The sequence below is a fragment of the Magnolia sinica genome, chromosome 11 (assembly GCF_029962835.1).
Source record: "Magnolia sinica isolate HGM2019 chromosome 11, MsV1, whole genome shotgun sequence".
In the NCBI taxonomy this organism is placed as follows: Eukaryota; Viridiplantae; Streptophyta; class Magnoliopsida; order Magnoliales; family Magnoliaceae; genus Magnolia; species Magnolia sinica.
In genome coordinates this window covers 27,192,267-27,203,381 of record NC_080583.1, presented here as the reverse complement: position 1 = coordinate 27,203,381, position 11,115 = coordinate 27,192,267, and the positions used below count along the sequence as shown (strand labels likewise).

At 40.8% G+C, this 11,115-nt stretch overlaps 1 long non-coding RNA gene across 1 annotated transcript; it reads left to right on the top strand.

The window, feature by feature from the left end:
• The first annotated feature begins 382 nt into the window (after window positions 1–382).
• LOC131218316 (uncharacterized) lies at window positions 383–869 on the top strand. Its single transcript, XR_009157634.1, has 3 exons — window positions 383–502; window positions 585–677; window positions 760–869. It is a non-coding gene; the product is annotated as an uncharacterized LOC131218316 (long non-coding RNA).
• The last annotated feature ends 10,246 nt before the right edge of the window (window positions 870–11,115 follow it).

Here is an 11,115-nt window from a genome sequence, read left to right as displayed (position 1 = left end):
TAGAATAACTTACACATGAGGGTAAGGTGACAGTAAAGCCCATAGGACTGCCTTAGACCTGTTGGGGACAATGTCAAGTTGTTTACGTTGGAGGTCGGTGTCCTATGCCGATCTCTGATCCCCGCCACTATCCTCCGTTGGGCAAACGTGACAGATGGTGTGCGGCAGCTCATCCGTCGGCGCCTTATGGTAAATTTTAGTAAATTAAATTTTCTTTTGTGAAAGTTCATTTACGGTTAAGTTATTTTCTTAATACATTTATTACCTTAATCTATTATTTACGAAACTGCAAGATAAATTTATATTAGATTTGAGTATTTTGTACATTTTCTATGTCGTCGATGACATGGTCAGGGAGCAGTTCAAGGAATACTGCGAAGAGTTACACTAGCGGTACAAGTGGTGCAAGACCCATGATGAGGCCGTACTGTCCGCACCACCACACGTGACTATAGACGACTGGCGGATACTCTGCGAGAGATTTTCGTTTGAGACTTTTCAGGTAATATTTACATATTTACGATATCTTAAGGTAACAATTAAATTTATAATTAATAACAATGTATTATGAATAATGTGTTCAGAAGATGAGCAGAATAAATTCTACAAGTAGGAAAAAGTTACAAGTGAACCACGTAGCTGGTTCAAAGTCATTTGTATGACATCGTTACGACATGGTAAGAAATTACTGGTGATTATTAAGTTGATATATTCTTTCCATGCATTTATATTAACCTTATCGTCCCTTTGATTGCGCAGTGAGATTCCTTCACCGACCAGGAGCCTGGACCAATAGACCTCTACAAAGGGACTCACTGTCGGTAGGCGAGGGGATCTTGGGTTCATCCTAGAGCCAGCGAGAATTAGGTAAAAATTCTTACAATGTAAAATTTAATTGTATTGATTTATAATAATGTCATTCGTTATGAAAATTCATATGTTTTCATTGCAAGCGGCGATGGACACCATATGTAGTCAGCCCACCTTAGCGAGGTGCTTAGCACCCCTTCTGGATATGTACATGGGCTTAGCTATGGTGCTAAGCTTATGACACCCGCTAGAGCTGCATCTAGCCGATCCATCACTGGGGAGAGTGCCCTATGCTCTCCTCCTCCCCCCTCTACCTCTCCAGCTGCTCTTTGATCTCATCGACGACGACCCGTAGCTGTTGAACCTCTCTCTCTACCATATCAGGAGGAGGAGAGGCAACAGGAGGATCAGAAGAGGAGGATCGAGGAGATGTGGGTGGAGCATGAGTGATAGATGTAGGAGATGTTTCAGGCTCTCGCTGCACACTTTGCCACCGATGCCCCACCACCTCCATCTTCATCTTCGTGATTTTTTTAAATATTTTATTTATAATTTATTTTATATACGAATGTTAAACTTATATGTATTTGTGCGTGGATGAATATTGTGGGTTGTATGGGAATGTGGATAGAATTTTTTTATTTTATTTATGATTTATTTTATATACAAATGTTAAACTTATATGTATTTGTGCGTGGATGAATGTAGATTGTATGTGGATGTGGATAGGATTGTTTGTGTATGGATGGATGTGGTTTATGTTTGGATGGATGTAGTTTGTATTTGGATGGATGTGGATGTGAATATGATAAAAATGTATTGTAATAGGTGTATTTACAAGTGTATATCAGGAATTTTTTCCTAAATTTTGAAAATAAATGAAACCAGGAAGAAATAAACTATTATTGATGAAATATTTCGTTGGTAATAGTAGGTCCAAAACTTATACCGACGAAATCTTTCTTAGGTAAAAATTAATGCAAAAATTTATACCAACGATCTATATGAGATATACCAATGAATTATTTTGTCGGTAATAGAGGGCTTATGCCGACAAACATACTCGTCGGTATTATTGTTTTACCGACAAACGTACTCGTCGATAATGTCGTTAATCCACAGTGTTACCAATGCAGATTTTCCTCGGTATAAACTATGTTTACCGATGAAATATATTGCTTTTTCCTTACCAAAAGTAACATGTTTTTCTGACGATTTTAGTCGTCAGTATTTGTTTTATCATTGCCGACGAAGTCATATTTCATAATTGCCGACGAAGTCATATTTCATCGGGAAAAACCTTTAGCCACTGTCTTATTGCGATGATCTTTCCGACGACAGATTTCGTCAGTAATAATCATTACCGACGAAAAAAAGATAAAATAACGATGAATTATGTCGTCGGTAAAAGAGCAATTTCCTGTAGTGTCTTCTTGTGACGTGAGACACACCTAAGAAGATCTAACAACTGGCATGATTGAGGCGGAGTTTAACTACCTCATCAATCTTCCATTTCAATCCATAAACACAAATGCTTTTAGTTCTACACCTACATCATTTGCACCCATAGTTCTATAATATGAATTGAGATGTAATTCAATACCTCTTATGGAGGTGTATCTCCTGACTGAGCATGAGGTCACGATGTACCTCCTGATCGAGCATGAGGCCGATCAGTTCTTCAGAGGAAATAGGGTCGACTCGTGTGTTGACGGAAGTGACAAACGAGTCATATTCAAGAGACAAGCCACTGAGGAGGGTGGACATGAGGTCGAAGTCGGTGACGAGATTTGCCACGGCTGCTAGGTTGTCCACAATAGACTTTACAAACTAGATGTATTCAAACATATGGGTAGCACCCATTTTGACAGTGTGCAACTGATACTTGAGTTGTTGTACATGAGCTCGGGAGGACGACACAAAGATCCTCTCCAGAGCACACCACACATCACGAGATGTGGTGAGGCCGACAACATGGGCAAGGACCGGTTCAGTGAGGGAGGAGCTGAGCCAGCAAAGGAGCATTTGGTCCATCTGGTGTAGTCATGATTGAGGATAGGCAAGGTATCCTTCTCGGTTGGAAGGAGGAAATGATCTAGACATGGAGAGGCATCATTGATTCAAGATCATGGAGTTTTAGTATGGGAAAGAACTGGGACCGCCATACCAAAAAAATGCCATTGTCGAGTTTAATGTTGAGGAAGTGAGTGATGTTAGAGACAAATGACGACAAGGAGGAAGATAAAGTGCTCGACATGGTGGATGCACTCGTAATAGATGAAGTACGTGACATGGTGGATTCACTCATAATAGATGAAGTACTCAACATGGTGGATGTACTCGTAATAGCTTTGATACCAAGATGAATTGAGATGTAATTCGATACCTCTTATGGAGGTACACGGTCTCTATTAATAATTAATTGAGGGGAACAATCAGCCACTAATTTAGAGGGTTGTTACAAGAGATGTACATAGTAACTGAATATTGTTAGTCTAATTACAGCTGTGTACAGTTGGAGCAAGCTTATCTATAGACACCAGGATATGCACGATCACGAGTTGCCTTACGGGGTGGATACATGAGATATTTTCTATGCATGCCATCTTCTCTAACACTATATGGGGCATCGCACGTCAAAGCGGCGCCCATCCAATCATTGTCTTCAAGGGAGAGCACTCTCTCTAGTCATAATGGAGCATATGCTTTAGCCAAATCAAGGTCTAGTTCCAACCAGCCAATGATCCTCTAGAGGAAGAGTTAAACTCCCCAAACTGGTATGATAGAATTTGGGTCCAAACATCCTCCAAGGGAGGAGTCCAACTCATTGTTCTGTAAGGTAGGGCATCCTCACCAATCACCATGCCACATGTCATAGTCGGTAATCCTCTAAGGAAGAAACCAAGGGCCCAATTCCAATCCATCAAATTCCAATCAGCCAATTATCCTTGAAGGGAGAATCCAACTCCATATTCTAGCCCAGCACTTGGGATCCTCCAAGGGGAAAACCCACACAAGGCCGCACCAAGTGGGGGCAACCCCTCCACACTAGTTTATCTCGATGAGAAGGCTAACTCTTTTTTATTTTTTCAACACACGCACACGCACACACACCACCACACACTCACGCTGTAGTGGGTTTTCACCACCTATGGGTGCTTGAACCCTTGACCAGGTGATGAGAAGGCTAGCTTGGCCATCCTATTCAGGCTTAAATCTTCGATCAATCATGCCCTAGTCATTCCCAAGGGGAATCATCTCATCCTATGATAAGCTGGCAATCCAATGGCACTATCCTAAGTGTGTCGAAATGGGGACCATGGACCCCAACAGATAATGCCTCCAGAAGGAAGCTTACTAGAGTATCCTCTTCCCATAGGATTCTAAACGACCACGGGCAAGGACTACAACAACGTCTATGGATGCCTATGATGTAGAGGCCAAGTTAAAATTTATCCATACTCGGATCTTCATTTGGGAGCTGCTACGCACCTCACTATCAAATTGTCAAATATTTGTAAAAGCACTCAATGATGCACATATCTCAATGGAGAGACAGCCTAAGACAGCCATATATGATCCGATAGCTCATTGCAACACGAGCTATCATTTTTAATAATGAGATCTCACCTAAAGGTCGTGACCATGGGCATTTACTGAACATAACCGTTCAACACAAGGATATTATGGTCCTTTGTTATGCAAATTGACAACGGCTTAAGTCCCAGTTTCTACCCGCTGTGTGGTGCTTGTTTAGAGATTGAGCTCGCCACCTTCGCCCGAACAAAGGCTCAGATTAGTTCTTGATTATTCTGAATTTGATTGATTTTTCATTTTTTTTTTTCCTTTTTAAAATTGTGTACAATAGTTTTTCATTCTTTGTTTATGCGCTTTATGTTCAATGAAAGTGGCTATTTATTTATTTTTATTTTACCTTTCATTTCTCAGTAGGATTCTATCATGTTATGGGAGGTGGTGTATGCACCCTTAATTTTGGGTTTGAATACGTGAATTGGGTGTCCCATTTTGGAGGGAAGAAGTGGAGGATGATTACGATAGTGTTTGGTAGAGATAAGAAAGTGGTTAGAAATATGCTTAAAGAAAGTGGGCCGCAGGGTGCTGTCCTTTCTTCGTGTTTACATGCAGTTATAACTCCTTCCAAGAGAAAGTTATAAAAAGTACAGTAGATTTCGCAAACATGTTTTACACGTGTATATTGAATCATGGGTCCAATTAACCCAAAAATTGAATTAGTTCACATTATGTGAGCAGGTCCCAAGGGAAGGTTCTGCACAGGTGGCAAGTGAATAAATGGTCCCCATTGGATAAAGGGGGGCAACATGTGTCACGGATCAGCACCGTTCATTATGTAGGCCCCACTAAGAACAGGCCATGTACCAAAAGTTAGGTTACTGTGCTCATAAGCCAAAAGGATCAAGTGTCTATTAATCAGAAAGATATGGATTGGCACAGGTTTTAGAATTTGAACAAATAATGAGACGGACTCGGCCATTGAGGCAGTCAATTTAGTCTTTAATTTGAAATTTTAGGAAAGATTTAAGCCATAAGCAATTGTGTTTATTTTAAATAAATACTAGTATTTTACACATTTATTGCTAATGTAAATGTTAAGAGTATGGATATTTCACGCATGTGCAAACATGGCATGATAGGTCCAACATCCAACCAATCCATCTAAAAGTCTCCTTATATAATGTATGGGTTTTATCCACACCGTCCATCCATTTTTTTTCAAGTCATTTTAAGGTATAAGTCTTCAAAAAAAGGCAGATCCAAGGCTTAAGTGGACCACACAGGGGGTATTCAATGGCCTTCATTAAAAATTCTTGGGTGTCACAAAAGTTTTGATCACTCTAATATTTATGTTTTCCCTTCATCCAATTTTATATAACCTTATGAACAGGTTAGATGGGAAATAAACATCCCAATAGCCCTTAGAACCGGTTCAATGGCGGATTTCATTATTACCATGTTTCCTTTGGTGTAGCTCACTTAAGCTTTGGATCCGCCTCTCTCTCTCTCTGTTTTTTTTTTTTTTTTTCACTGATATCCTTACAATGAACTGTAAAAAATGGATAGATGGCGCGGATAGAACTTATACATTAGGATGGGCCCCACATAGCCCCTAATTCGATGGGTAGGACGCGACCTGCTACCCCAGACCAACCTAATAGATGAACTGTATCTCGTAATTATGTCATCCTGTCGCATGCATGGCGTGTACACAAATTTTATTATTCACGCCTGCGCCCTAACAAAAACTCTAGTTTAATTTATTCAATATTTAGTGCAGTCGAGTCAGGTAATGGGGACGCGGATTTCCTGCTAAAGCCTTTCGCAGGAAGTTATTGTGCCGGGATGCCAGTTGGGGCCCACAGTAATGTTTGTGAGAAATCAACACTGTCCATCCATCGTGGGAGCTCATTTTAGGACAAACTATCAGAAATCAGGTGGATCCAAAACTCAAGTGGGCTGGACGAGCGGAAAACCCCGAGCAAGAGTTTTACCATTGAAACTTTCCTGGGATCTACTTCATATTTATATGCCATCCAAACCGTTTATAAGATCATTTCCACTTGGATGAAATAAAAAGACTAGAAACTTCGCCTGATATGAAACTTTGTGACCATATGAATGTTTCAAACGTGGTCATTGAATCTACAGTGTGTCCTCTCTTCCAGCCACTTTAGTTTTGGATCCACCTTATTTTTTGTAGGATGTCCTAAAATGAATTCCCACAATGGATGTACAGTGCAGATTTCTTACATACATTACTGTGGGCCCCAACTAACATCCCAGCATAGGAACTTCGCATGGAAGGCTTTCGCAGTAAATCCTCGTCCAGGTAATGGCCCGAAAGAACCTGCGAGTCTGGATGAACTGATTTCAGGTTTTAGGTCCACTATAAATCAAGCCATTAATAAGTGAGCATCCAGGCCTGGCCAAGGCAGGATATTATCACAGTTTCTTGCTAATGAAGGAAGCAGCCGACTATAGAAGAAGTGACAAAAATACCCAATCACCCAAGCCATCAAATTAATTTGGCTGTCTAGAGGTGGGCCCCAACATTTCCCCAGTGGGACCACCACACGGAAACAAAATGGGTGGTGAAATTAAAGAATACCCATCATGGGAGAGAGGCCCACCTAAAACTACTGTCTACCGTTTAACCGAGTCATCTACTTAGATTGGGATCATCTTGTTGTTATTAGTATTATTATTTTCAAAGTCAAATTGTGGGAACATGGACTGGAAGAAGGTAGGACAAGTAATCTGTCACGCCCACCCAAAGCAAAAGACTAGCCACTCATTTTGGAAGCGGATTGGCTGGTGTACCATACACCAGTTATATAACTGGTGTAGATACGTGTCGTGCGAAGACGAGCGCCAACGCTCCTGCCCCGAGTTGTTCGAACGGTTCAAAGGGTTCCATGGCCCCACGATGATGTATTTATCATATCCACACCGATTCATCCATTTTTCGATATCATTTTAGAGCATTAAACAAAAAATGAATCAAATCTAAAGCTCAAATGGACCACACCAAAAATAGCAGCAGGATCATGATTTTCACCATTAAAAAATTTATAGGGCTCACTATAACATTTATTATCCATCCAATCTGTTCATAATGTCAACAATAGGAAGAGGAAAAACAAATTTCATATTGATCCGAAGCTTCTGTGACCCCCAAAAGGATTTCAATGGTAGACGTTCAATCTCCCACTGCTTTTTGCAGTGTGGTCCACTTGATCTTTAGATCTGACTTATTTTTCAATTCAAGCCATAATACGAGCTCAAAAAATGGATGAACGGTTTGGAAATAACATATACCTCATGATGTAACCCACGGAACTTGCTGATGCCAACACACCAGTAATGCAGCTGGTGTGTGGTACACCAAGCAATCCGCTTCCCTCATTTTCAATGAGTTTAGGCAGTATGATTATCCACGTTCATGCACATTTCCACTTTACACGTGGCATATATTTGTGATCCAACCTTTGAAAAACAGTGGGTCCTGTAGATGCATCACAACCCAAAAATCATATATAGATCAAGGTTGTCGCTTCCTAACCAATTTGTGGCTGCTGCCAAAAAGATGGTTGAGATGAAAAGTGATCAACGGTCTAGACTGAACCAATAGTTGAATGGTCCCATTTGTCTAATATAGACTAATTGGCGCATCTACCTTGATTTTGATTGTTGGGAGTGGCATACATGGTAGCTGTATATATATTATAATTTTTGTGACGGTGTCCTAAAATTAGCTGTAAAAATAAATGGACTGAGTGAATTTATAGCATATGATCAAGGTGGGCCCTACGGTAATAGTAACACCAACCGGCTAAGATGTTACCCAGGTAACGTATTGGTGGGTGTTACCCTTACAGCATGGGCCCACCTTAATGAATTTGTTTGGTATCCACGTTTTCCATCTTCTCTTTTAGCTAGTCTAAGCAGTTCCAAATCAGTGGCGGACCACACCGGAAAAAGCAGTGAATGACCATTAAAAGGAGAGCGGATTATTGACCGTGGATCCACCTAGGTGGGCAGGACCACTTACTGTGGGGCTCACAGTGCTGTATGTGCCTTAAATCCACATGGTCCAACCATTTTGAAAGCACATTTTAGGGCATGATACCAAAAATGAAGCTGACTCAAATCTTAGGTGGACCATACCATAAGAAACAGTCGTGATCGAAACCCCACCATTAAAAACTTCATGGATTCCATTGGAATGTTTATTTTCCATCCAACCTGATGATAATGTCACAAACAGCTAAATGAAGAGACCATACAAATATCATCTTGATCAAAAGCTGTTGTGGCCCACAAGAAGTTTTTAATGGTCAATCACCACTGTTTCTTGTACTATGGTCCATCTAGGATGTTGAACTGTTTTATTTTTTGGATCATACCTAAAATAATCTCTGAATACAGATGTATGGTGTGGATGTAGTCGCATATACCACAGTAACCCAACAGTCAGGGTCCCACCCACTTTAGTGGATCCAGGGTCTCACCTAATTAGCTCTTCATTAAAAGCTTTTTGTAGGCATAAAAGTTTTGTATAAAGCTAATTTTGTATTTTCCCTTCACCCAGTTCAAGTTGACCCTATCAACAGGTTGGATGGTGAATAAACATTACGGATCTGCTTACAGCTTTGGAAAGTTTGTAATGATGAGCATTCAATCATCTTTGTTTTTTTACGATGCGGTCCACTTTAAATTTGAATATGCTTAAATTTTGAGACCGTGTCTTAAAATGAGCTGTTGCTGAATCAGAAAATAGCTTTTATTATCTAATGCTAACACGTGGAAGTCTGTGAGCCAATCTACAGACAAATGCCTCTTTCACAAGGCAGCGGATTAGGTGAAGCAGGGGTAACAGCTTAGTGGGTGAGGCCTTGACCACGGACCCCACCTTGATGTATGTGTTATATATCCATGCTCTTTATCCGTTTTTCCAAGCTCATTTTATGGTATAATGGTGAAATCTGAAAAACGATGCAGTGCCAAATCTCAGTGGACCACAATACAGGAAAACAATGGTGATTGAATGTCTACCGTTGAAAATTTCTTAGGTCCATTATAATGTAAATTTGTCATTCAATCTGTTGATAAGGTCGCATAGACCTGAATGAATGAAAAACACAAATATTAGATTGATTCAAAACTTTTTTGGCTTTAAAAAATTTTAATGGTTGACATTCAATTACCACCGTTTCCTATGGTGTGGTCCACCAGAGACTTGGACATGCCTTATTTTCGAAGCCATCTCTAAAATGATCTAGTGAACTGGACGGATGGAATGGATATATCACATATGCATCAAGGTGGGACCCACGGTCAGGGCCTCACACACTGAGTTGTTACCCCTCCCTCACCCAATCCACGCCCTAGGGCTGTCAATGCGCCTGGTTAGGGCCGGGCCGATAATGTCCAAGCCCGCCTGAAATTCTGAACCTAAGCCCAAACTCAGCCTGGCCCATGACAGGCCAAAATAGTTCAGCCCAGGTCCAGCCCCGGACATTTACATACAGCCCAACCCAAGTCCACCCAAGCCCCATGCCGTGAATATATCCCTGTATAAATGATATTTCGGTGTGCTTCGTGTGTGAGAAAGAGGGAAAGAATGAAAGAGAAGAGGAAAAGTTAGTTTTGAAAAGACATCTGTCCGGGCTGGGTTTATTGGCTTTTGGGGTGCCAAAAAACCTGGACCTGGTTTACAATCGAGCTTGTGATTTAAGCCCGAGCCTGAACGTCGGGCCTGATGCATCACCCCAAACCCGGGCCAATACTGGTCAAGCCCGAAGGCCTGCCGGATTACCCAGCTCATTGACAAACCCAAGTGATATACTACTACTGGAGCAAATTGGGTGTTACCTGGGCAACATGTTAGTCGGTGTTGCCCTTATTTTGCACCTACCTTGAGGTATGTGTTATATATCCATGCGGTCCATTTGTATTTTCCGATTATTGTAGGGCATGGTCCCTAAAACTAAAGCAGATCCAAATTCCAAGTGGACTTTACGGTAAGGATTAACTGCCCACCAATAAAAGCTCTCCGAGGGCCATAAAAGTTTTGGATCAAGCTGATTTATATTTTTCCTTATTTAAGTATGAGTGACCTTATTAACAAGTTGGATGGTAAATATACATGGTGGGCTTTAGAAGTTTTTAACCGTGGACGTTCAATCACGACCATTTCAGTGGTGTGGTCCGCTTGAGATTTAGATCTAATTCGTTTTTGGGACCATGCAGGTGTGGTCCACTTCAGATTTAGATCTGATTCGTTTTGGGGTCCATGCAAAAAAAAAATGAGCTGAAAAAAAAAGGATAACGTGAATATACACAACATACATCACGGTGGCCGTGTTCAGGGAAACGCCGACTAACTTGTTATGCGGTTGACGCCTAATTGGGCCCTGGGTGGGGCATGTGCAACTCACATGGAGAGAAAGCAGTTTACCAGGCGTGAGGAAAGGAGTAGGGTGGAACCATTTTAGAAGGGGACTGATTGTGTTGATACTTCAGTTTGTTTTTGGTCAAGTGTAAGGTGTAATGGTGTGCCGGAGTCAATAAAGTGGCTCTATCCAAATATCAACTTCGATAATAAGTGCTAAAATAAGCAAATACATCCAATATGAACATATATGATCAGATTTTGAGAAGATTGGTCGCTTACTCAACTACTTACAGAATTTTATAATGATCAAGCAATAATTAGAAGATGAGATTCTTCCTCCGAATATGGGTTGTTTTTGTTACTATTACTTT